Source organism: Protopterus annectens, chromosome 14.part0, assembly GCF_019279795.1.
Source record: "Protopterus annectens isolate FY-2018-M chromosome 14.part0, PAN1.0, whole genome shotgun sequence".
NCBI lineage: Eukaryota > Metazoa > Chordata > Ceratodontiformes > Protopteridae > Protopterus > Protopterus annectens.
Genome location: NC_056748.1, coordinates 375,803,103 through 375,830,889, shown reverse-complemented (window position 1 = coordinate 375,830,889; position 27,787 = coordinate 375,803,103). Strand labels below are relative to the sequence as shown.

At 43.2% G+C, this 27,787-nt stretch overlaps 1 protein-coding gene across 5 annotated transcripts in view; it reads right to left on the bottom strand.

Moving 5' to 3' along the window:
• The window catches only part of STN1 (STN1 subunit of CST complex), a 978,195-nt gene that overhangs the window by 601,857 nt on the left and 348,551 nt on the right, over positions 1 to 27,787 (bottom strand). The window lies entirely within an intron of this gene.

The following is a 27,787-nucleotide window of genomic DNA, read 5'->3' as shown; positions in this document are numbered from 1 at the left end:
CAATCAGCTTGTCTTCATGGAAATTTGAGAATAAAATCTGCATCTGCCTCAGCTACAGATTTCTCAAACTGAACATTTATATGCTAAGGGAAAACTTTTCAATACATTCAGTGTTCTCTTATTTACTTGCTTGCACAAAAATATTATTAGATTAAGCCAAGGGCCTTAATCCAGACACTCACTTATGTAAAAGTAGGAGAAAACATACTAAATCTACATACGTTATAATCTGTTCACTTTTACAACCCATCCTGCACATCAAAAAGCCAAGATTACAGCATATTAACTTAAACATGCTTTGTCCAATCTTTTTTCTCTTCTACATTGTAATGCTCACATTTATTAAAACTAAAAAAAAGAAAAAAAACCCCACTTATTTCCTTAAGTATCTTTATCACATACAGCAATAACAGAAAATGCTTTATTACATGTTGTTGTCTTTTGGCTTTTCCTGGTTAGGGGTCGCCACAGCGGAACTCCGGTCCGCTAATGATTGGCAGTAGATTTTGACAAACGCCGAGATGCCAGCTCGACGTTCAACCTTCATCGAAGGCATGCCCATTTATGCATGTCTTTTGAATGCCCACCCAACTGTGGGGAGGACATGCAGACTCCACACAGAAGGCACTCCCCGCACTCCAGCCGAGAATCGAACGGGGGAACCTCTTGCTGTGAGGCAACAACGCTACCACTGTACCACCGCGGATTATATAATGTGCAATTTATATCATGAAATGTTTTATACAAATACAGTTAAGAACAAAAATTGTTTTACTTAAGTTAAATTTTTCCCTTTCTTTCTAGTACCCTTCCAAACATTAATGACATGAACTGGGGTATATGTTTATCAGTCCTCCACAAGTTTGACAAAGCCAACAAAAGTCCAAATCTTCCCCCCTTTTCTTGCAAACTCATATTTCACAAACGTGACAGATGCTTTATACACTAATTTCAGTTGCAACCCCAGATTCCAGCTCAAGTGCAAGGAACGGGTTCATGCATAACAGGTTCCTGCCCATTCGATAGGAAGCCATTTATATGCTTTTGTACTGCAAATGTAGTATTTTCTAGCTACTGTGATACTGCATTCACTGACCCCTACTGGTTTTCATCCTGTCTGTTATATACATACATTGTTTATGGAACTGTTCTTCCATTTAAGCTTGGAATATCTACCTTGTCTGGTTTACCACAACTCTATTTCTGTTACTAATTACTTTATTTTTTGGCTATTTATTGACATACTTCTTGCAGGTCTTTTAGCCATTGTTGATACTTTGCTTTGAACTTTAAAATACTTAACTGTTCATGCAGCTTGTACTTTTGAATCAGTCTTGCACTATCAGTGAACTCTCTTCTAGCCCACACTGCCACATGCAGTCTCAAGAGAATTTACTACATAAACACTGTCACTGTAAATATCTACTGAATGTAAATGCTGCAAAACATATTGTACAATTTCTAGCTTAGGTCTTTGTGCTGATATGTATCCTGGTAACTTAACCATAATTGGTTTGTCTCCCTTTTGCAATGTCAGTACTGCAAACCAAGTGTAGTACTTCCCATCCTTTCAGAAATGTGCACCATTCACATACACTGCAGGAATGTCTGACTAATCCTTTCAGTGATTTTGTTTATCTCACTGTCATTTAGCAAAGTTTTGATTGTCAAATGCAGAGTTTGAACTATAACCCGAGAACATTGTCAAATACTCTGTCTTATTCCCCAGTAAATGGCCAAAAACTGTGTAAGACAAGGATAATTTTTCCTGCTACAAAAAGTAACCTGTCAACTTAGTGTCCATTCCCCGAGATGCCTCTTGTAGCCAAGACTGCGATAAAACCACTGAGACTGTGGCTTTTCCTGCTGCTGCTTGCAAAACAAAAGATAATTTACTGGTGGGAGCTATCAGTTCTGTTGCCTGTGCCAACTTCTGTTTTAACACTTATGCAACTCCATTGTAGAGTCAACTCTTTTTTTCGATCTGCCTTATGCAAACAGAATGCCACTCACCCTTTCCTGACAAGGAGTCCTCCCTGTCAGTCTGATAATGGTTCCTAGAAATTTTACTTTTTGTGACAAGAACTGTATTTCGCCTTTGATTACTTTGAAACCTGCCTCTTGTAATTGTCTCAGAACTTTTCTCAGATGTGATATGCATTCTTTCAAAGTCCCTGACTGTATCAGAATGTCATTAATATAATGATCAACCTTGTCATCTTTACTCACATCCTGTAAGAATGTCTCTATTTGATAAAAAAATGACAGGGCTGTTCTGAAAACCTTGAAGCAATTTATTCATGACATACTGTTGATTTTGTAAAGGTAATGTAATTCCTTGTGCCTCCCACTGTAATCTGAGCTTTTAAACTTTCCATAGTCTGTTTTTGTTTATGCCCATAAGGTATGAAATTATTTTTCTAACTTGTACTGTTAAACACTGTTTATTAATCCTCAGTTTACTTTGACCCTCTATGTTATCATCCTGCTTTTATTTTTGCTTGTTTTTCTTCTAAGTCCCTTGCAAATACTCATTTCTGTGTCTGCCTATTTATTTTTCATTTTCTGTAGTATACACAGTCCTGCTTGATATGTCCCAGTTTTCTACAGAAAAAATATGCAATTTGTCAATCATTAGGGCTTCTTGTACCTGGAGGGACTGATGCCACTCTCAGTACATCCCTATTCACATCCCCCACCTGTCTACACTTATGTCCTACTACACTTACTATTTTAAACCCATCTTCATCAGTACCAAGAGAAAAAATGTTATGCTTCGCCATTGTCATGCTCTGCCTGTTTTAGCATCCTGTCAGAAACTGTAATATTAAAATACTCTAATAACTTTGTAGTTAACTTTAATGACATGTCCATACCTAGTACAGCGCTGTTACACTTCAAACTGTTAGCTGCTGTAATCTTTAACCCTTTAAATCTTGACAAAAATATATTCATGTAACTTGCCCGTTATTTCTAGTATACCCTACACCACATAAATGTGCATGCTTAATCCAGTATTGGTAAATTAGCTAAATCATAGATCTACAGTGTTGACATAAATGAGCAGAAGCAAAAGTGTCTTTGCGTTGTGATCAAGGAGTGATGTACTTATGTTCCAGACAAGACAGAAGCCATAAAGCAACATTTAAGTAAAATACAAGTAGCATCTGAAAGGCTAGAAAGACAAGGAACAGTGACTGAAGTGATTGATTAAATGGGTTATTTTCAGAATGGTGAAAAAACATTACTACAGTTCAGTTGTTATAGTAGCCATTATCTTGCTGATCATAACAACATGCACGTGTATTACGCTTTATATTAAAAAGACTGTCAATCGGGTATCTTTTGTAACTAATGTAAGTAGTAAACAAAGTAACAACCAGTGGAGACATGATTTTTCTGTAGGATTCAAAGTTTTATTTACATTTTGATTCAATTTTTTTTGTTTTCAAAATAAAAAGGGAGGCATTGAGAGAATTATATAATGGAAAACTGGTGTTCCCGCATAGAAATGGCATGTATGTCATTTGGTCTCACAGTAACAGCATGTGTTGATAAAACTGCTGTCTTTCATATTGACAGTGTGATATTTTTAGGAATAGCATAAAAATACAGAGCCTGCAAATGCAGGAAGAAATAACAAAAATGTGCTTGCATGCCATATTGTAAAATTAGAAGTTATGTACCTACCATAACGTTCCATGTTAGTTGTCTTCTCCTCGCCTTCTTTCTTGCTGGATGGGTTCGGAGCCGATCCTCGGCTCCGACTCGGCCACTCTAAAAGCTCGAGAGCTAGTTCCACCGGCTCGAGGCTCCCCTATATCCCACAATGCTAGGCGGTAACTCCTCAAATCTCATTTGAAAGCTAAGGCCAGCAAGAAAATTCCATAAGGAACAAAGAAAAACTCCTCTAGGTCTGTCCTGGCTAGGGGGAAGGAGGGTGGGACGCAAGAAAGAAGGCGAGAAGAAGACAACTAACATGGAACGTTATGGTAGGTACATAACTTCTAAATGTTAAGTTGTCTATCTCGCCTTCATTCTTGCTGGATGGGACCGCGTCCCTAGCACCTTGTCCCGGGTGGCCTATCGGAACAGACGCTTGAGTACAGTGGAACCAAAGTTGGCTCGGTCTCTAGAGGCCAAGTCCAACTTATAATGAGAAATGAAGGTATGGGGAGAAGCCCAAGTAGCTGCAGAACAAATTGAATCAATAGGCAGCCTATCTTGGAAAGCTATAGAAGTGGCTAAAGCTCTAGTTGAATGAGCCCTGGGTTTGGATGGCAACTGTTGATGTCTTATCTCATACACTAGGGTAATCAACGAAGTAAGCCATCTAGAGAGAGACACTTTAGAAACTGGAAGGCCCATTCTACCTTCTGCATAAGAAACAAACAGTTGGTCAGATTTCCTGAATTGTTTGGTCCTGTCTAAATAGTACCTAAGTTGGCGATGAATATCTAAATAGTGTAACTTTTGTTCTGACCTATTAGAATAATTAGGGAAGAAAACAGGAAGCTCAATGGTTTGGTTCAAATTTGCCAGTGAAGCTACCTTGGGCAAAAAGGACGGGTTAGTACGTAAGGACACCCTATCCTTATGAAATACAAGATAAGGGGGTCGACTACACAGAGCATGGAGTTCAGAGACTCTTCTAGCTGAAGTGATAGCTACTAAAAGAGTGTTTTCCAAGAAAGTAACTTTATTGAACATGAAGCCGCAGGTTCAAAGGGGGAAAGAATTAAGGACGTCAGAACCAAGTTGAGATCCCATTGGGGAGGAGGATCTCTGATGGGTGGTTTGAGGAGAAAAACTCCCTTTAAAAAGGCTTTGCAGAGTTTGTGAGACATAATGGAGGACTCTGAGACTCCAACATGAAAGTTCGAAATTGCTGCCAATTGAACTCTAATGGTAGACGGAGACGAACCTGAGTGGAAATTTCGGCTAGAAAGTCTAGAACTGATTGAATGGAAGCAGTGAAAGGGTCTATATTCTTTGACTGCACCCAATAGGAAAAATGTTTCCACTTGTTATGATAAATCTTCCAAGTGGAAGATTTATGAGAGGCTATCAAGATATCTCTGAGTGAGATATCAGAGGAAGCCTGGCTAAAGTTGGAATTGGAGGAACCACGCTGTGAGGTTCAGAGAAGGAAGGGAGTGGTGCAACTGACCCGACTGATGGGTCAAGAGGTCTGGAACTGGGTCCAGATGCCAAGGTTGCTCCAACAGATAACGGTGGAGAAATGGGAACCAAACCTGTCGAGGCCAGTAAGGGGCAATGAGGATCATGGAAGCATCCTGAGCGATGGCTTTCTGTATCAGCTGAGATATCAGTGGGAAGGGAGGAAAAGCATACAGACATCCCCGGGGCCAAACGTGCACTAGAGCATCTCTGCTGGGGTGGCCTGGTTGGGGAAAGAGGGTGAAAAAATCGTCGCACTTGCTGTTTTGGGGAGTAGCGAAAAGATCGCAGCAAGGCCGGCCCCACTTTCGAAAAACTTTCTCCAACACTGAATTCTTCAGAGACCACTCGTGAGGAATGAGAATAGCTCTGCTCAATTTGTCTGCAATCACATTGGACTTCCCGGGGATGTGCGTTGCTAACAGAAATCGCTGAGAAGAAATCACCCATTGCCACAGTCTGAGTGCCTCTCGACATAGGGGGTAAGATCTGGTTCCGCCTTGTTTGTTGATGTACCACACTACAGACATGTTGTCTGTCTGAATTGCTATAGTTCCCTTGGGAAGAGAGTCTTGTAAAGCTTGCAACGCTAGAAGCACTGCTCTCATCTCTAAGACGTTTATGTGCAAGTGGCACTCGAATGGTTGCCACATGCCCTGGACTGTCCTGCCCTGGTAATGCCCCCCCCCACCCGATCAGGGAGGCGTCCGTTGTCACTGTAGCAACCGGAGGGGGAGGGACGAAAGGTCTCCCTAGGAGGAGCTGGGGAGATGTGATCCACCAAGAGAGAGGATTCTTGCACGATTGAGTTATCCGAATAGGATGGGACACTGGAAGTCTTTGGTAAGACCATTGTGTGAAAAGCATCCATTGTAAAATTCTCATATGGAAGCGAGCTAATGGTAGAAGGGGGATGGCCGCCGCCATAATTCCTAAGACTTTCAGGATCAGTCTGGCTTTGACTTTGTTGCTCTGCAAGATAAGAGAGACCTGCGTGTGTATGTCTGCTATTCTCTGCTCTGTGAGTCTGGCTCACATATTGACTGTGTCTAGATTTGCGCCTATGAAGGTAATAACATGACAAGGCGACAAGACAGACGTTTCGTAGTTTATTGAAATGCCTAGTGCCTGACATGTGTGAAAGGTGTAGTCTCTGGCGAGAAGTAAAATATGCTTGGTGGAGGCTGTAAGGAGCCAGTCATCTAAATAAGGAAACACCTGGAATCCTTGTCGTCTCAGATGAGAGGCTACCACTGCCATGCATTTGGTAAACACTCGGGGGGGGGGGGGGCTGTAGTGAGACCAAAGGGCAGGGCTCTGAATTGAAAATGACTGGTTTCCAGCCTGAAGCAGAGAAACCTCCTGGAGCGTCGACTCATTCTGATGTGATAGTATGCGTCCTGGAGATCTATCGAGCACATCCAGTTGTCCTGCCCCAAAAGGGGTAGAATGGACTGCAGCGTGACCATCCGGAACTTTGTTTTCTTGACAAACTTGTTCAAGTTGCTGAGATCCAGAATGGGTCTCCAGTCCCGTTTTCTTTGGAACCAAAAAGAATTTGGAGTCGATTCCGGATCCTGTTTGGTCTGCTGGAACTGGTTGAATGGCTCTTTTTGCGAGCAGCTTTGAAATTTCTAATGCTGCTTGCTCCCTTTGACTTGGTGGAACGTCTTGAAGGGATTTTTTGGATTGCTTCAGAATGAAAAGGAAAGGGATTCTGTAGCCTTCGGAAATGATAGACTGTACCCACTTGTCTTGAGTTAGGGATAGCCAGGCTTCTGGGTACAGCGACAATCTTCCCCCGACTGCCTCCGAAGGTGGACAGTCGGGCAACACCTCAGGGATGCTGAAAGGGCTCGTCGGAAAAGGATTCTCGACTGCCCTGATTCTGTGGGCCCCCTCTGCCTCTAGGACGGCATCTACCATTATTGTTCCCCCCTCTGCCTCTAGAGGGGAATCGACTCTGTGCGTCAGGCAAATCTCCTTGAGATTGTTTGCGGAACCACATCTTTCCCCCCTTCTGGCCTTTGGGGTAAGGTCTAGAAGGAGTAGAAAAACGGACTCCGACGGCAGAGAGAGTTTTGCCATCAGTCTCGCACCTAGTCAGGGTTTCCTTCACTTGAGGACCAAAGAGGGATGATCCGTCAAAGGGGGAATTAGTGAAGGACGCCTTGAAAGGGTCCGCAAAGTTACAAAGCCGCATCCAGGCATGCCTACGCAAGGCTACACCTGTACCTGCCGCTCTACTTGCTCCATCCGCCGCATATGAAAGGAGGAGCATGGAGGAGTTAGTTATAGAATTAAGGGTTGCCAGCTGAGAGTTCATTCTATCCTGAAAACCCGCAGCTGTTGGGTCCTTCAACATTTCACTCGCTTCCTTGAGCAAATCCCTCTGAAGACGAGTAAAATGACACAGGTAATTCAGCGATCTCATAGTAAAGGTCACTGACGAGAACATCCGCTTCCCGTACCTGTCCATCAACCTAGACTCCTTGTTAGGAGGATGAACAGGCACTGAAGGATCAGCTAACTCCTTCTTGGTGGCCGCAGCCACCACCATAGCATCAACAGAGACACCTTTGGTTAAAAATTCTTTGTCCTTGGGGGCCGTAATGAATTTTGATGGTCTCCTGGGGGTGGGTTCCACTGAATCAGGAGCCACCCAAGCCTTCTTTGCCACCACTTGCATAAGGGGGTCAAAGGGAGGGGACACCCAGGAGGTGGAAGGGCGAGAGCCAAATGCCTCAAGATACACTGATTCATCCTCTGAAGGGTTGAGGGCTGGCCAATTCCCCCTCTGTTTTAAGATTTCAAGGATGTCTGCAAAGGAGACATCTTCAGAGGGGGGACGAGGGGAACCTTCAGAATCCTCTAAATCAGTGTCAGAGGTGACAGACTCAGGGCAGTCAATGTGCTTCCTCTTGCACTGCCTCTTCCTAGGGGGCTCTCCTACCGGGTCAGGAGAGGCATCGGAAGAGGAGGAGATCCCCACTGGGGAAACTTGAGGAGCTGGCTCTCTACGGTCGGGGATGAGAGAGTGAGTAGAAATCACCGGAGGCACCATGGAGGGAGGGGCAGACGGAGCCGACTGTGGAGTTGAACCTGGTTCTAACACGCTCCTCATTACCTCGAAGGCACCCCCGTCAGGCAGAGCCGGAGGTCTCCGTTCCGAAAAACTGAAAACCTCCCCCGGCACAGACAGTGATGGCTCCGAGGCCGATGTCGGAGCCGAACTCACCAGCGCCGAAGCACCGAGAGGGAGAGGGGGAGCAGGGTCGGACAAGGGTCCGATACCACTCGCCCCCTCGGAGCCGACGAGGGAAGTCCGGCGCCAAGATTCTTCCAAGGAAGACATCGAAGCAGATGACGGTACCGAAGACAAAGGTATCGGTTCCGACGCCACCACAGTCTCGGGTCCGAGCCGCCCCGGCTCCGAACTCAAGAGTCAGAGGAGGAACATTTTGAGTGATGGGAATAGTTCTCGACTGTTGAGTCGGACTTTGAAGCATCTGGGCTAGTGCCTCGGACTTAAGAAGTCGACTCACTACTCTCTGAAGGTCATGGTCCGATAACCTGGAAGACCTAGAAGAGTGGGATCTATGGCTCCATTCAGACAGCAAGGGTGATGCTGGAGCCGAATGAACGGAGCCGATAGATGGAGATCGGGACCTTTTTCTAGATGTCGGTTCCGACAACTTGATCGGAGCCGACTCAGTTATGTCTTCCTCGGCTCCGGCCGGAGCCGAGGACACCGTAGGGGCATGTGTTCGAGGTTCATCGGCTCCGGCTGGAGCCGATGTTCGAATAGCCTTAGGACCCCCAGAAGACGGCTCAGAGGCTGGAGCCGAAGGTCTGGAAGGCTTAGAGGGTTTCCCCGAGGACTGAGTCAAGGGACCCTCAGGCTTTAATAAGCCCCTTAAAATAAGTTTATTTTTTCGCTCCTGCAGGACTCTAGGGCTGAAGCCATGGCAAACAGCACATGAGTCCTGCAGGTGCAAAGGTCCCAGGCAGTACACACAAGAAGTGTGACCGTCTGTCAGAGACATCTTCTGACAGCACGAGTCACACTTCTTAAAGCCTGAGACCTTTGATTCCTTAGACATGTCTAAGGGGAAAAGTGCAATCACACAAACACACACACACCAATTACACTTAGAAATAAATTCAACTAAATTAAATTAAGTTAGAAGTAATTAGAAAATAAAATCCCTACAAAACACAGTCACTCACTACTAGGAAGGGAGGGACTGGGCCTAAGGCCCAAGGGAAAATTTTTAAAGAGTTTTTGGAAAAGGAGGGAAATTAACAAGGAATGGGTGGAACTACTTCACAATATAACTATTTAGAAAAACTAACTTAAAAGGGGGGAAAAAGCTAAGAAAACTAGTTTCTTTTCAAAACTAACCTGAGCCGGTAGGAACGCACCTCGATCGCTGTAGCGGCAAACGAGATCTGAGGAGGTACCGCCTAGCATTGTGGGATATAAGGGAGCCTCGAGCCGGTGGAACTAGCTCTCGAGCTTTTAGAGTGGCCGAGTCGGAGCCGAGGATTGGCTCTGAACCCATCCAGCAAGAATGAAGGCGAGACAGACAACTTAATATCAAAAAGTTTTGTTTTTCCTTCACAAGTAACAGAAATTTGGTAATCATAACAGTGTGATATATTTTTAGAAGAGTGTGTGATGGACTGGCTTAACAGAATGTGTTTGTGTGGAACAGAAAATATTACAATGTTTTGTAACAAATGGCATTAACAAAAGAGGCTTGTTAAAATATCCTAAACAGTTGAATGTACACAGATATTCAAGCTAAAGGGAAATGGCTAACAGCAGAAAACTTTACAACTATCCTAACAATGAAAACACATTTTGGCATGCTGAGAACTGGCTTTCTCTGAATCAGCGTGGCTAACACAGCAGAAAAAATGACAGACTATTCTATCACTGAAAGAACATTTGTGAAAAACATTTTGGCTTACTGAATATACTGGTTCTCTCCGGACTGAGATAATACAGACAAAGAAGGCTTCAATGCTGGAAAATAATGTTTTCATCAAGGACAAAGTTTTGAAACTATAAAAAGACTTTTGTGGCAAATAGTCTGTTATCCAAGTCAGCTGAGGAAGTGCAGTGTGTCTGACAGTATTCTATCTGTGTTTTAAAAAAATGTGTTTAATCTCAAAGTAGTGCTTGGTCAGCTGGTTTCAATAAATTTGTCATTATACAAATATACAGCTGTATAGTTTGTCTGTGTGACCTGCATGCTGTTGTAAATTCAGTTTAACATTCCCATTTCTTCTAGTCAACTCCTGTTCCTTTTTCCACCTCTGAAGCATTTCCCTTTTGAACAATGGAAAATGTTTCACTGACAAAGTCTTGCTGTGAGCTTTATTGCCAGAAAAATGAGAAGCAGAGTCCCCCTCTGTTTGTTGGAGAAACTTTTGTATTCCCACCTTAGCCTGTTCTCCATTAAAAATGACTTTGATCATCCCAGAAAAAAAATATTTTGAAGACTGCTACAACAGCTTGAATCTTGCACCTGACTCTCAACATTTCCAGACTGCTGGGATAAATTTGCTTTTCTTCTGCTGATGTGCAGTTAATAATCATTTTTCACAAAAACTCTACTGTCTCTAATTTTTAATACTTTTCCCTTCTGCCACAGTTCTGTCATGATAAACTCTTTCTACAAGTGTGATTGCATCTTTACTAATATAGGTCTTGGCTGCTTTCTTATAGCCAGGTTTGGAGCATACACAAAATCTGCCATTTCAATTAACAAATCCTGCTGTGGAATATCAGTCCAGTTCTTATTTGTGGTTTCATAAAATTAATACAGTCTGTTCCTTCCAGTTTCTCTAATACAGCAGGAAATGTCAGGTTTTCTCTGCATGCTTGGTTCCGCAAACTCTACCTTTTTTTGAAACAGATCTTGAAAAGTCTCATGGTGGTGGTGCTCCGGTAGCATTGTCGCCTCACAGTAAGACGCTGTCCAGTTCGATTCTCAGCTAGAGCGTCTTCTGTGTGGAGACATGCGTGAATGGGCGTACCTTCGTCCAAGGATGTGCGTCAGGCCTGGCAAGCCGGTACGTAAAAATCAACTGCCAATCATTAGTGGACCGGAGTTCCGCTGTGGCGACCCCTAACTGGGAAAACCCGAAAGACACAAATCTTCTTGAGAAGTCTCATAGTCAGCCTTTTTTTCATTTTGACCTCTGATTTTTGAGGTTTTTATCAATTCACCTGAACAGATGTTTAAAGCTTCTTCCATTTTGTTCCAGCATTTTGTTATCTGCGTGAATATACTCCTTCAATGTTTAATTTATCTTAATCATCTCTCAGTACATTTGACTTATTTTTCCTCTAAATTACTGAAAGCCATCTCTTCTACCAAAGCTGGAGCTTGAACTGCTTTTTCCTGAACAGCTTCAGGATTCTTCCCAGTCCACATTTTATTTTCACTTTTTCTAGTTGATTTTCTTTCAGGATCTCTGTTTCCTTTTTGCTGGCATCCAGGCAGTGTATTTACTAGCCTGTAACTGAATTTTAGTAAAACAGGCAGAATTACTGGCCCTTATCTATCAGTTTATTTTTTCACAATGGGAGAGCTGAAATTAAGATGTTGATCAGTTTACAGCCATCTTAGAAAGACCTACATTTTAATATTTATGGTGACCAAACAGGTTGCAGTATTAAAAGTTTGCTGATCATTATGAAAATACTAGACACTGCATCTAAAATACTGCTGTCCTAGCATTCAGCACATTTGTGACTGAGCACACAGTTATTTTTTTCTGTAAGGCAGCAGTACAGTCCAGAGTAAGTCCCAAAGGTGAGTTTAGTGGAGACTGAAACATGATAAGCTACCATGTAAGCATCACTATAAATCTGGTATACTTTTAAAAGGGTTTCTGATTCATTGTTACCATAGGAAAGTTGAATGACTACTGCAAAGCCTCAAAGTAAAGTCAGGTCTAGTACTTGGGTATGGAAGGATGGGAGATGCAATGACCAATGCAAGACATTGCATTGCAAGGATTTGGCTCAAGGACACATCTTTCTTAGTACAGGTAATGTACAAATTTCAATATGTCCTGGGTCTGCCATGGAGTCTTTTCCCACAATGCCAAGCCCAGTGCCCAAACCAGCACAGCCAACTCCTCTCAATATGGAGTTGCAGTGGCTGTATTCAAAATTCCTGTCGGAATGTCTAGGTTCACACTGTAAAGAGCTGTGAACTCAGCTACCATATAAAGACATCACTCTTCTATTTTGTATAGCCATGATCACATCTTTTTGGTTACTATCTAAAGCCCGTGAACACAGGTGGGGGATGGAGACACAATTACCAGTAACCTGAAAGCTTCCTCAATAACTCATTTTCTGCTTCACCACCACCACCACAGCTTGGTATAACAGATGCTGCTGTCACTACACCTACTACTGGTTATTATCCGATCCTCTCTATCTTCACTTGTGAACAAGACCCCAAGATACTTATCCATCCATCTGGGGGTAGATGTTCCTACCTCAGCTGCAAACAGCAATCTGCCGCTTCCTGGGAGAGAACCACAACCTCTAATATGGAACTCTTCATCTCAGCAGTTTCTCATTCAACAGTGAATCACTCCAGTGCACCTTGGACACCAAAGTTACTTGAGGCTAAAATGATATAATCTACAAAGATGCAACCCACCCATCTCCAGGCTAGATTTTCAAAACCTTGGATGTGTCTCAATATAATACCCCAGAAAACACAAACATGAAGAGGCTTCTTCTTAAAAGTACTCAACTGAATTTATTCTGCTGCCTTTATTACTGCTTGTTAGTAGCCTGATTAAATTGTAACTGTTATTCTAAGGCCCTTGGTTTAAGCACTTGGGCTTCAAACCAGTTGTTTTACATTAAGAAGGTTTGTGGTCTGCACTGTTGGGGCAGGACAGGTAGCGTACATCCTTCTAAGTCAGGAACTGCCGATTGAAGGCTCAGTGACTGTTATTCTAAAAGTGTATTAGTTCTGGGTTAAGCACTTGAGCTTCAGGCCAGTTATTTTACATTAAGAAGGTTTGTGGTCTGCACTCTTGTGGGAGGAGAGGCTAGATTCTGCCCTTCTGAGCTGGGAATTTCTGGTTAAAGGCTTATTGTGCATGCTTACTTGAACTGTTTCTTTCTGAAACCGGTACGCCTTGTTTGCTGTAGCATAGACTAGATTCAGGTCGGCTGGATCTAGCTTTGTTTGTATAACCTGTGCACTGATCCAGGTCATCTTTTTTGGAGAAGGTTTCTCTGTACTCGAGTGGCAGGACTGTGCAGTTATAACTTGTCTGATTGAAGACTGCTGGAACAGGGCTCAGTTTTAAGCTTTTTAACTGGTTAATTGGGTAAAGTGTTATTTTGATTGTATCTGCTCTATTTTCTGGAAAAAATATATATATACTTGTTTCTTGCCTTTCTGAACTAGTATAGTCCAGTTTTCAGGTTATTGCTGAATCCAGGGCTGTGTTACAAGTTTCTGTGTTGCCATACCTTACTTGGATAGAAGGAAGTTTCTCTGTTCACCTGTGAGAGAGGGGAGCTTTGAGCAGGCTATCTTTCCCTGGAGGAGTGGTTTCAGCCCAGAAGTTAGTAGTTTATTGGCCATTTTGGGCTAATTTTGATTGTATCTGCTCTATTTTCTGAAAAAAAAAAACTTGTTTCCCGCCTTTCTGAACTTGTATAGTTCAGTTTTCAGGTTATTGCTGAATCCAAGGCTGTGTTACAAGTTTATGTGTTGCCCATACCTTACATGGATAGAAGGAAGTTTCACTGTTCACCTGTGAGAGAGGGGAGGTTTGAGCAGCCTATCTGTCCCTGGAGGAGTGGTTTTAGCCCAGAAGTTAGTAGTTTATTGGCCATTTGGGGCTAATTTCTCTCGCTTTCACTTCCCTGCTATAAAAACCTCATTTGCACAGCTTTTACGCTTATATTCCGCTCAGCAAGTGCCTTCCAGGTGTTCTGCAGTGTCTACAGCAGCAGAGAGACAAAAGAGCGACTTTGGAGTGATTAATTATCACTTTTCTGCTTTTCTTGCTGTATTAACTAATTCCACCTAAGACGCCAGTTTTTTTAGCGAATCTGTGATTTAAAAAGTTTGTTATTGCTACATATTGTACTTATTTGCCGCCTGCACTTGAATAAAGTCATTTTTGTGTTTAAATAATCTGTTTGACTGTTGTAGGCTACACACTAAAGTGCAATAGCCTTTTCTGTGCATTTAAAGTGTTGTTTTGATTGTATGTACTCTATTTTCTGAAAAAAAAAGTATATACTTGTTGCCCGCCTTTCTGAACTAGTATAGTCCAGTTTTCAGGTTATTGCTGAATCCAGGGCTGAGTTGCAAGTTTCTGTGTTGCCCATATCTTACTTGGATAGAAGGAAGTTTCTCTGTTCACCTGTGAGAGAGGGGAGCTTTGAGCAGCCTATCTGTCCCTGGAGGACTGGTTTCAGCCCAAAAGTTAGTAGTTTATCAGCCATTTTGGGCTAATTTCTATCTCTTTCACTTCCCTGCTATAAAAAAATGCATTTGTACGGTTTTGTGCACTGGGCAGCACCATTTAGCTAGAGTTAAACTATTCTTGGCTCCACAAAGTCTACTCTTCAATTTTTCCCTTGGAACTACACAAACCTTCAACTTTAGCACTCAAATCATTCATTTCACAGTCAAGCACTTGCTTAAAACTCATAGCAAGCACTAATTAACCCTAGCACTAGACCCCCCCCATACTGTCCAGAAGGACAAGGCTCTCTATTCGTCCTCACCAGCTAATCAGAAAAACAGCTTACTCTACCTATTCAGGCATGTCCAAAGGGCAGTTTCCTGTGTACTCTCCAGTCCCAACTGGTGAATCTGGGCATTTTGAGGCAATTTTATAACTGCCTCATGTACACAGACAACCCTCTCCTCCTACCACCAAACACTAATATATGCGAGAGATGCAATTATACAGCCAAACTGGAGGCAAAGCTCTCTCAACCCAAGACTGGAACTGACAGTCAAGAGGAGAAGGGCAATATTTGCAACATACCACCAGTCTCACATAGACCTAATAAACCAACACCGGCAAATAACACACATGAATACATGAAAACATACTCAGAGGCTCTAAATAAAAATCTGCAAAAGCAACAGAGATCTCCAAAGCAGACATCCAAGCAACCTCCACACCCCATCACTAACCATGAAACACATACTTCACATAATCAGTGTGCCACGCAATCACAGCCCTTAACACAAAATAACATATCCAAATCACTAGTAATAGGCAACTCTATAGTCAGACATACTGATGTCCCACTAACTAGGCAGGACAAGGAGAAGGTTACAGTTAACTGCCTGTCAGGTGCCAGGATCCGCCACATAACACAAGCACTCAGGTCACTCCAGAACAAGTACAAATACAACTCTGTCATTGTCCATGTTAGTGTAAATGACCTGAGATGTAACTCCCTGGACTACATGAAAAGAGACATGGAAGAGCTCTCTAATCATGTAGCCCAGGCCGGTATGACCCTAACCCTGAGTAGCATTCTGCCCTCACCAAGAATGGTGCTACAGTATAAAGAAAAAATGATCAATTTCAACAACTGGCTAAGTTTCTGGTGTCATTCAAAGGGAATCCAGTATCTGTCCGCCTGGGATGACATGCTCGACAAGCCACGTTGCTTCGCAAGAGATGGCTTGCACCCGTCACCCTTAGGTTTTCAAATACTGGCCAAGGCTTTTGCCGTCCCCATAGTGCCTTTTTTAGGCAAGGCTCAAAAGACAAACCCATCACCATAAATAGCACAAGTAACCAAAAACTGAGGGTAATGCTACTCAACGCCAGAAGTCTAAACCTCAAAATGCACGCACTCGAGGCACTCCTCAGTATGGAGAACATCGACATCTGTGCAGTAACAGAAACCTGGTTTAAGGCTTCTGAGAGCACCCCAGCACTACTAGGCTATAACTCATACCATACCTTTTGGCCACAGAACCAGGACCGAAACACAAAAGGCGGGGGTGTATCCATATTCATCAAGGATACCCATACCTCCAGGTTAGTGGCGCAGCACAATGCATCAGAGATCATCCATGTGCAACTAACAATGGGCAAAACTGCAATCCAAATTGTAGCTTGCTACAGATCACCCACCATGGCCTGGGACCCCCATTCCACATTTCTGGAGACACTGGGAAATATGAAGGTCATACCAAACACCTTAATACTGGGTGATTTTAATTACTCAAACATAAACTGGGAAAACTACTCAAGTACTAACTTTCTTGCCCAACGCTTCCTAGAATTTATAAACTCGAATGCCCTGGATCAACTGGTCAACACCCCCACCAGAGGGAACAACATATTGGACCTGGTCATCACCAACATGGGCGACCGGTGTTCCACACCGTAGGTCAACCCCTCACTGGTTAGATCAGACCATAGACAAATCACTCTGGATACCTACATTCCACCCCCACCCCCAATCAAGGAAACCACCATGAAAAACTTTTCAAAAGCAAACTTCACATTACTTAAGACCGAGGTGGAAAGGTTCACAGCCCCCATGCTAAAGGACAATGCTGTCCAAGCTGCTGAAACCTTTACAAAGGCACTTTATGAGCATCTGCAGGAATGCATGGATCGTGCTACCCAAGTAAAACCTAGACTCATTCCTCTAGGAAAAGGAAACCAGTTTGGTGGACCCCTGCCATAAACAAGCTATACAACACAAGGAGGAAACTAGTACAGAAAAGAGTAAATTCCCAAGAAGGAAAGACATCCCTGATCAGTATCAGCAAGAAACTATGATCCCTCATTAAATCATCCAAGGCTAGTTTCGAAAGAAAAATTGCCAATGACTCCAAAGATAACCACAAAGTGTTCTTTAGCTATGTCAAGAACCTAAGTGGAAACTCTCAGATCTGCTCTGAGTTAGTGCAGAATGGCATAAAATACACTGAACTGACTGATAATAGCAAACATTCTGGCAGATAGGTTTAGTGCAAACTTCACCCCTCTCTCACCTCCTAAAGGGACCATAAGCATACCAGAAGAATGTAGGGCCCCATCAATCACCGATGCACAGGTTAAAACAGCCCTATCCAAAGCCAAAAACACAGCTTCAATGGGACCATACAGGGTCCCAGGCTGTGTCTTACAAGAGTTCCAAAATGAACTAACCCCTCACCTAAACACACTGTTCAAACTCAGCCTCTCTACAAGCTACATACCCATAGAGTGGCGCACAGCAACAGTTATCCTGCTCCACAAAGGTGGAGCCACAACGGACCCCGGGAACTATCGCCCTATAAGCCTGACTAGCCTGGTCTGCAAGGCTATGGAACGTATCATCATGGAACTCATTAACAGAGACGTTAGGAACCTCCAAACCTTGGACCCTACCCAGTTTGGTTTTAAGGGCAGATCATGCCTCCTAAACCTGGTGGACTTCTTTGAGATGGTTACCAAGGCATTAGACAAGGGAAAGGAGGTCTACACAGCCTACCTAGACCTCGCAAAGGCTTTCAACACCATTCCCCATTCTAGTATTATAGACAAGCTCACCAGCTTGAACATAAACCCCCTACATCATGAGATGGGTTGCCAACTGGCTCATGGATAGAACCCACATGGTGAGAGTTGCAGGCTCTACATCCGACTCTAAACCGGTTACAAGTGGCGTCCCCCAGGGCTCAGTCCTAGGACCCCTCCTGTTCGGTATACACTTCTCAGAGGTACAGGCAAGCATAGGAGGACTATGGCTGACCAAGTTCACAGACGACTGCAAACTAAGGGCCATAATTGATTCTCCGGCTGATAAAGACACCATTCAGATGGGTCTCACTGAGATGGATACCTGGTGTCAAAATTATGGCCTCAAGCTAAATGCCAAAAAGTGAATAGTCATCCCCTTTGGAAAAAACAAAATACCCGCAAACTACCACATAGGTGGTAGTCCCCTAAATACAGAAAATGTAATAAGGGATCTGGGGACCCAAGTAGATAGTAATCTCTCCTTTGATAATCATATTGCCAAGGTGATTAGAAAATCCTTCTATGTGGCCCACCCAATCACAACAGGGTTCGCATCTAGAACAAAAGAGGTTATTGTGCCTCTCTACTCATCACTCATTAGACCCATCATAGAATACAATGCCCCATTTGGGATGTACCTTACAAGACACCCACAACAGCTGGAAAGGCCACAAAAGTACCTTATCAAGAGGATTACTGGCCTCAAACAGATGCCCTATGCAGCCTGACTCAAGAAACTCCAGCTGTACTCAGTTGCATGCCGCTTACTCAGAGGTGATCTCTGCCTGACATACAAGGCCATGTCCAACCCAGAATTGATGGACATGCTCCACCTAAAAAAAAAAACAAATCCCAGAGAGCTACAAGCTCCAGAGATATAAACCTCACCACAACGATAAATAGGACATGCTGGAGGGGATAGATTCCTATCCCACAGACTCCCCATACTTTGGAACAGGATTCCAATATACATCAGACAGAGCCCCTCACTAACACTCTTCAAAAGAAACCTTGAAGGGTGGATGGGAAACAGAAAATTTACCCCGGGGATCACTGCTGGACAGTGGCACAGGGAACTAATGGCTCTGTTGGACATTGGCGCAGGGAACAGATGGCTCTGCTGGACAGATGCACAGGGAACTAATCTAAGGGGGTGGCGAAAGCCAACACATTCTGGCTAGGCTTGTAAATGCCCTTGGGCAGATAGCCTAGTACTTACCTATGAACCTGTAAGACATACTCTTGGCAAAGGCATATGTCTACCACAAACATATCTGAATTAACACTGGGAATGCAGACATAACTCTTACTTCTCAAATACAGGAATTGAAGGGCATACAGCAGTAGCACTAGGGCCCTGTAATGTTGTGGCATTTCCCCCAAGACAATCTAGGATGCATGGCTGTATGCCTTCAAGTCCAAAAAATGCATGTAGACAGTGTCTGCATAACAGCAAGATAAGCTCTAGCCTTCTTTTGGCCAAAGATCCTTGCTGCCTGCCACCTCAGATAGTAAAGCAGGAACATTCAGATTCCATTTTCCTGACTTCTTCACATATCTGGGAGAAGCTTCTTGAGGCAGAGGATGAGGTGATCCCACAAAGAAACATACATACACATCCCAGGATGTCTAACTACGTGTGGTTTTTTTTTGAGTCCATCCAGCCTCTTCTCTGTCCATATGCCCCACCTTCATTATGCATCACGAATGGGTCTTCGGAGCCATCCTCGGATCCAAGCCAGCCACTTCTCAGACATATTATCCGAGCCTCAAGCCTCCATCTCTCATAATGCCTCACTCCCCAACAAATCCTCAGATTGAGTTTGCTGCCCCAGTCATAAGGTGGACATTCCCATGATAAGAAAGAAAGAGAAACAAAAGTCCTATTGGAGTTCAAACTAGGAGCCAGTGGGTTCTTTAGTCCTCTAGGTTACTTTCAGCTGCACAAGGAAGGAGGGCGGAAAGTGATGTATAATTAAACTGGACAACTCAGATACCAAGTTATGGTAAGTACATAACTTCTAATCTGATGTTGTCCATTTCATTATGCATCACAAATGGGTCAGAGTCCCCAGGTACACAAACCCTGGGAGGATATCAAGGAAGGATATGCCTGAGCACCGCAGAACCAAAGGATGCCCTGTTCTTGGAAATGTCTAACTTGTAATGAGATATAAAGGTGTGAGCTGTGGACCAAGTAGCTGCAGCACAGATCTCATCAACTGGAGTTCAAGCAGAGAAGGCTGAAGAGATTGACACAGATCTAGCTGAGTGGGCTCTAACTGAATGGGAAAGTTGATTACCTTGATGGGAGTAAAGCATCCGTAATCCACCTTGCCAAGGTAACCTTAAAGACCACTTGTCCCAATCTGTTAGGCAAAAAGGCAATGAACAGCTGATCTGACTTTCTAGGAGGCTTAGTCCTATGTTGACAGAAATGTAATTGTCTGTAAATGTCCAAAGAATGCAAGAGATATTCACTTTTGTTAGAATAATTACGGAAGAACACCAATAAATGGTCTGACTCATTTTTACCTCTGAAGCAACCTTAGGGATGAAGGAAGGATTTGTTCTGAGATAAACTCTATCCTTAAAGAAGGTTATGTACAGAGGTCTGGAAGACAAAGCCTACAATTGCAAAACTCTCTTGGCTGATGTGATAGCCACAAAGAAGGCAGTATTCCAAGACAAGTACTTCAGCTCATAAGAACTAGCAAGTTCAAAAGGTTTTTCAGTGAAACCCTGTAAAACTAAAGTAAGATCCCAAGGTGAAGAAGGATCCTTGATTGGAGGTCTCAAGTGAAAAACTCCTTTTAAGAAAGCCTGACAAAGTTTAGAAGAAGAAAGGTTAGAGGAGGAACCAACTCCCTTCCCAACATGAAAGTTAGTGATGGCAGCAAGTTGTACCTTAATTGTGGAGAAACTCACTCCCTCATGAAAAACAGAATTCAAAAACATGAGGATATCTGAGACTGAGGGAGATAAGGGATCTAAATTCTTCTGTGATGCCCAGAGGGGAAAACTTTTACCACTTGCTACAATACACTTTCTCGGTGGATGACTTCTGAGAAGCGAGAATAATGTCATGGACAGGAGAGGGGAGCCTGGATTTTACCAAAATTACTGGAAGTGGATAAAGCAAATGATTAGTTTGGGGAACCAGAGGATGGGAATCTGATGTTCTGTCGGGTGTGAAATTAGATCATGTCTGAGATCGAATATCCATGGAGTATATTTGCTGTGAGACCACAGAAAAGGGAACCATACCTAATGAGGCCAATTGGGGACAATGAGGATAAGACTAGTCTTTAACTTGTTGGCTTTCTGCAGGACTTTGGGTATTACAGAGATCGGAGGAAAAGCATAAAGGAGATCCAAGGGCCAAATATGGACCAGAGGGACCCTGCGTGACTCCGAGTGAATCAGAGTGAAGTACCTGCTGCATTTGTTGTTTAGGGGGAGGCAAAAAGATCGCAGCAAGGTTGGCCCCAGTGGCTAAGAATCTCGTTCATCACTGACTGGTTCAAAGACCACTTGTGAGGACTCAAGACAGACCTGCTCAATTTGTCCACCAAGAAGTTGGACTCCCCCAGGATGTGCATTGCACTAAGAAAGTGGTTGGAAGCAATCACCCATTCCCAAACTCTCATGGGCTCTCAGCAGAGCGGGTAAGATCGGGTTCACCCCTGCTTGTTGATGTACCATACCACTGACATATTGTCCGTCAAGACTGCAATCATCCCCAAAGGGAGGCAGTCCTGAAAACTTGCAACGTGAGGAGGACCCCTCTCATCTCCAGGACGTTTGTGTGCAATTTGTTCTCTATGGGGGACAATGTGCCTTGGACCATCCTTCCCTGAAAATAGCCCCCCCATAGGGAGGCATCTGTGGTCAATGTGGCTGAAGGGGGGGGGCAAAGGGTGTCCGTGTGCATCCACCATAGCAGGTGATGTCTACAAATTGGTGCAAGTTTGATCGGGTTGATAATGGGTGACACCGGATGGACCATTGAAAAGCCAGTGTCCAGTGAAGAACTCTCATGAAGAACTTGGCTACTGACACCAGTGGGATGGCAGCCAAGGACACCAAGGCTATGAGAATCAAGTGAGCTGAAGGAGATGGAGTGTCCAGGGATTGTTCTTGTTGTCTGATAGATGATATCCACTGCAAGAGAAGAGCTGCAACTTGCGTTATTGTGTTCAACTGTGTCCCGTTGAATTCTACTTCCTGACCTGGGGCCAACTTGGATTTGGCCATGCTGACCACGATTCCCAGGTGAACAAACAGGTGAAATATTACCTGAATTGCCCAGAACAGTTAATGTGTTGTGGATGCAGTCAGGGGTCAATCGTCCAGGTAGAGATACACCTGGAAACCTTGCAGACGGAGGGGCACTGCAACTACTGCCATGCATTTGGTGAACACCCATGGGCTTTGGTGAGACCAAAGGGCAGTGCTTGAATTGGTATTTATCGGCCCCCAACTGGAAGTGAAGAAATCTCATGGAGTGCCTGCCTATTTTCACATTATGGTATGCATCCTGGAGATCCATTGTGCACATACAGTCGCCCTTGTGCATTAACGGCAGAATGGACTGTACCGTAACCAAGCAGAACTGTGTCTTCTTGACAAACAAATTTAAACTACTGAGATACAGTATGGGCCAAAGGTCCCCGGTCTTCTTTGGCACCAAAAATAAATGCAAGTTCCGCATCCTTGTTGTTCGGTTGGGATTCGGTGGGTGACTCTATTGTCTAGAAGAAGTTTTTGCACTTCTACAGGGCATTCTCCCTCTGACTGGGTGGCACATTGGGAAGACTCTCCCCTGTGAGGAGAGGAGGAAGAGGAAAATGAATATAGTAGCCTCTGGATATGATGTTTAACACCCAAGCATACTTTATGCCTGCCCAGGTTGCTGGGTGTAAGGATAGTCTGCTCCCGACTGCCTTGAGAGTAGGACAGTCAGGCAGCACTTCAGGAGCACTGAAAGGGCTTGTCAGAGAAGGGTTCCCTGAAGCCCTGGCTCTGAGAACCCCTGCTGTCCCTGGGGCAGCATCTACCATTAAATCCACTCCCTCTGCCCATGAAAGAGGATTTTTCCTGTGAATCTGGGAAGACCCTTTGGATTTGTGGAAACGCATCTTCTTCCTGGTCTGTTGGTTCCTGGAAAAGGTCCATAGAGGGGAAGAAAATTTAACTCCTACAGCAGATAGAGTCTTGCCCTCCTGTTTACTGTGGGTCAGAGTCTCCTTAACCGATGGTCCAAACAAGTAGGCACCATCAAAGGGTGTTAATGAATGATGCTTTGAAGGGGTCCGCAAACCCGCATAATCTCATCCAGGCATGTCATCTAAGGGTTATGCCTGAATCAGCCACTCGAGAGGTACACTCCACTGTGTGAGATATAAGCCTCATTGAAGAGTTAGCAATAGATGCCATGGTATTCCACTGTAGGGAAACCTTGTTAAAAGCTTCCTCTGACAGTGACTGCCCAAGAGATGTGGAAAGTTCCTTCACCAAGTCTCTCTGGAGGTGAGTGAAATGTGCCAGATAATTTAATGCTCTCAGCGAAAAGGTGCCTGAGGCATACACTCGCTTCCCATTTCTGTCCAAGGCCCAAGACTCTTTATTCGGGGGGGGGGGTGGACAGTAGAGCTCTGTTTTGCAAGCTCTTTCTTGGGGCTGCTGACACCATAATGGCATCAACTGGGACACCACTGCTCCAGAAGGGATGACGCTTGGGGAACTAAGGTACTTTTCTGCATGCTTCGGGATTGGTTCCATGGTGTCAGGCTTCTTCCAGGCTCAGCAAGTGATGAGGTCAATAAGTTTGCCTACCAGTGGAGTCACCCAGGATGCAGATGATGCCATCCCAAATGCCTCCAGGAACACTAACTCCTCTGAGGAATGGAGTTGGGAAGACCATCCGCCTTTTTATTTTAGGATTTCAAAGATATCTCCAAAGGAGATATCAGGTGAAGATTAGGGGACTCTTATCCTTTGTTTAAATCAGTGTCTTCTGCTAAAGACTCCATACGGGATTCGATGTACTTCCTCTTGCACTGGGGCTTCTGGGTAACCTCCTCTGTGGGGTGCTCGGGGGGGGGAGGACTCGGAAGACAGGGAAACCCTTTGCTGAGGGGTTTGGCTGCAGGCTGTCTAGGTGGGGCTGACCATGGATTGGATGGCTAGGATGAAAGCCTCGATCCATGGAGGATTGGAAGGGGCCTGGTGGAGGAGGGACCATCTCTCAAAGAGTCGAGAAAGCCCTTTCTGCCACTTGGAATGCTGAGGATGACAGAGGAGCCTGCCCCCCCCACCCCACCCCAAAGGCCAAAGTCCCCAAGGGAGAAAGTGACAAGGCCACACCAGATAAGACACCACCAGAAGGCACCTGCCCCAGGCTATCGAAGGCCGAGGCCCCCAGGGAAGGGACAGTTCCGAGAAGGACAAAGTTGGAGCTGACACCAACTCCAAGGACACGTGCCGATCTCTCGAATCTGGAACCCACTCTACTCTGACAAAATCAGTGCTGAACGACTCCAACAGCAACAAGACAAACTACTGAAAAAAAGTACTTTCACAATTCCAGCCAAAGAAATATTCCAATAAGGGAAAACAACGCTGAATACCGCTAAAAAAAAACGATTTAAGCCACAATTCAATGTAGCTTTTCGTCGGCACTTCTACACCAACTTCATCAGAGGTTTAAAATCTCGCGCCACTGACGTGGCGAACTTTAATATACTTAAAAACAAACATGTGATCAACACGCCCTCCTGCGTCAATTTCTGAAAATAATTCACCCTAAATGAAGTTCAATACGTTCTAATGTGCCATATCCCTATTACTAAATAAAAAAAACTGTTGGAATATATTAAAAAAGACACTATTACATGTCATAAAACCTATACTGTCATAACCGACAATCTCAACATATTAGCGTCTAACATTCATAAACCATTAATTGAGCTACTAAATATTCAAATAAATTGATAATGTACTAAAAAATAAAAAATAAACTCATAACAATTATATAAAACAATAATTCGATTACATAAAATAAAATAAACTCTACGAATTATATCATTTCACATATATAATGTATGTACACCAAATTACATACCAACATACATAAAGACTGAAAATTAAAATTAATAAATAAGTTTATATATACCTCATGGTAATCATCATAATAAAGTATCCCAATCGTGTCTTACCTATCCAAACTTCTCAATTTTAAGACACTGTTAATGGACAGCATACTATTTAAACCAAGGAAATGATAGGCTTCTAATTTTAACTGCCACATCAACTCCTTAAATTCCAACTTCAAAGATTCAGGACCCCCCCTATTGTCCAAAGTTAATTGGTCTATGACCATAAAGGTAAACTCATGGTCGGGATTCTCCTTGATGTGCTTCGCCAAAGCATTTTCCATCTTTTCTTTCTTGATGGCATATAAGTGTTCGTATAGGCGCTCTTGTAACCTCCGGTCCTTTTTGCCTATATAAAATACAGGACACAACGAACATTTGGCCAGATAAACCACATGGCTACTTGAACAGTTAAATCTCCCCTTAATATAGTATTTGGTATCCCTAATCATGAAATAGGTACCTGCTTTGACGAACCGGCAATACTTGCACATATTGCATTTGAACATGCCTGATCTAGATGTAAGGCTCTTAGCTTTCGTTTCCAAAATGTTCTTGATATTAGGCCCTCTCCTGAAGGTCACTTTAGGATAAGAACCTAACTTGGAAAAGCCTAAATTATCTCAAGAATAAATGCTACTAGTATGAATAGTATCAACAATGAGGCTCACTTCAACCGAATTCTTGAAATTTACTTCAAATTTTTCAAAGGAAAGGATTGCATATTTGGATGTGGAATTATTTAAGGATACTGTGCAGGGTTGCTTTCTAGCCAAAATACATTGGAAGTCAACTTTCTCTAATTCTTATTTACACTTTAATAGTGACCATCCGCTCCACCAAAAGAAATCGATAGTTAAAGGCCAACTGGTTAGGGCGGCCAGAATGGTGTCGAGGGAAAGTGACTTTCAGGAGGAGTGCCGTTTCATTCTAAATCTTTGTTCCAACAGAGGCTACCTGGAGAGCCTCATTGTTGAGTTGTGGAAAGAGGTATGTACTATGAGGGAAAATGGCTTATTTCTCCCTATTTTGACTTATCCAATGGTAAATTCCACTTTATCTTTACAGGCTATTCATACTAGTAGCATTTATTCTTGTAGTTTTATCACTACTTTCAGTATGGATGCCAGAGAAATAGTTTCAGTTATCAAGAAGAATTGATGTTTACTGCCTTCAGATAATTTAGGCTTTTCCAAGTTAGGTTCTTATCCTAAAGTGACCTTCAGCAGAGGGCCTAATATCAAGAACATTTTGGAAACGAAAGCTAAGAACCTTACATCTAGATCGGGCATGTTCAAATGCAATATGTGCAAGTATTGCCGGTTCGTCAAAGCAGGTACCTATTTCATGATTAGGGATACCAAATACTATATTAAGGGGAGATTTAACTGTTCAAGTAGCCATGTGGTTTATCTAGCCAAATGTTCGTTGTGTCCTGTATTTTATATAGGCAAAACGGACCGGAGGTTACAAGTGCGCCTATACAAACACTTATATGCCATCAAGAAAGAAAAGATGGAAAATGCTTTGGCAAAACACATCAAGGAGAATCCCGACCATGAGTTTACCTTTATGGTCATAGACCAATTAACTTTGGACAATAGGGGGGGGTCCTGAATCTTTGAAGTTGGAATTTAAGGAGTTGATGTGGCAGTTAGAATTATAAGCCTATCATTTCCCTGGTTTAAATAGTATGCTGTCCATTAACAGTGTCTTAAAATTGAGAAGTTTGGATAGGTATGACACGATTGGAATACTTTATTATGATGATTACCTTGAGGTATATATAAATTTATTTATTAATTTTAATTTTTAATCTTTATTTATGTATGTTGGTATGTAATTTGGTGTACATACATTATATATGTGAAATGATATAATTCGTAGAGTTTATTTTATTTTATGTAATCAAATTATTGTTTTATAGGATTATGAGTTTATTTTTTTTTACTTTTTAGTACATTATCAATTTATTTGAATATTTAGTAGCTCAATTAATTGTTTATGAATGTTAGCCGCTAATATGTTGAGATTGTCGGTTATGTCAGTATAGGTTTTATGACATGTAATAGTGTCTTTTTTAATATATTCCAACAGTTTTTTATTTAGTAATAGGGATATGGCACATTAGAATGTATTGAACTTCATTTAGGGTAAATTATTTTTCAGAACTTGACACAGGAGGGCGTGTTGATCACGTTTGTTTTTAAGTATATTAAAGTTTGCCACGTCAGTGGCGCGAGATTTTAAACTTCTGATGAAGTTGGTGTAGAAGCGCCGACGAAAAGCTACATTGAATTGTAGCTTAAATAAATCGTTTTTTTAGTGGTATTCAGCGTTGTTTTCCCTTATTGGAATATTTCTTTGGCTGGAATTGTGGTGAACTGATTGGCAAGCTTAAAATCAGTGCCGAGCCAGTCTTGGACTCTGTCAGAGCTGGGGAAAGGAACATCCCATGATCCAATGCTGATCCACTTGAAATTACCAGGCTCTGTGACTTCTAAAACAAAGGGATCGGATGAGGAGGTTGAGGTAATGGGGTCGGAACTCACAGATCAAGCATGGGTCGTAGAAGGCAAAATCCCCAGCTGGATCTGGGCTATAAGGACGCTCCTCATCATCCGATCCATCTCTGAATGTGAGAGCCGAGAGGACCTAGAGGACAAAGAGGAATGTGTAGATCGCACCAGTGAACACCCGGCCTGGAGGTATGAGCTGGTAAAGGTGACTTACGTTGATGCGGAGTAAGTCTCAGAGACTTATGCCCTGAACAGGAGTGCATCGGAGTCTGCTCTGGAGAAGATGAACTATGGATCCTAATGACCTCAGACGTCTCCAAAAGGATGCTCGGACCCAAAGTCATTGGATCCGGCAGGGTGAGAGGATGGATCAGC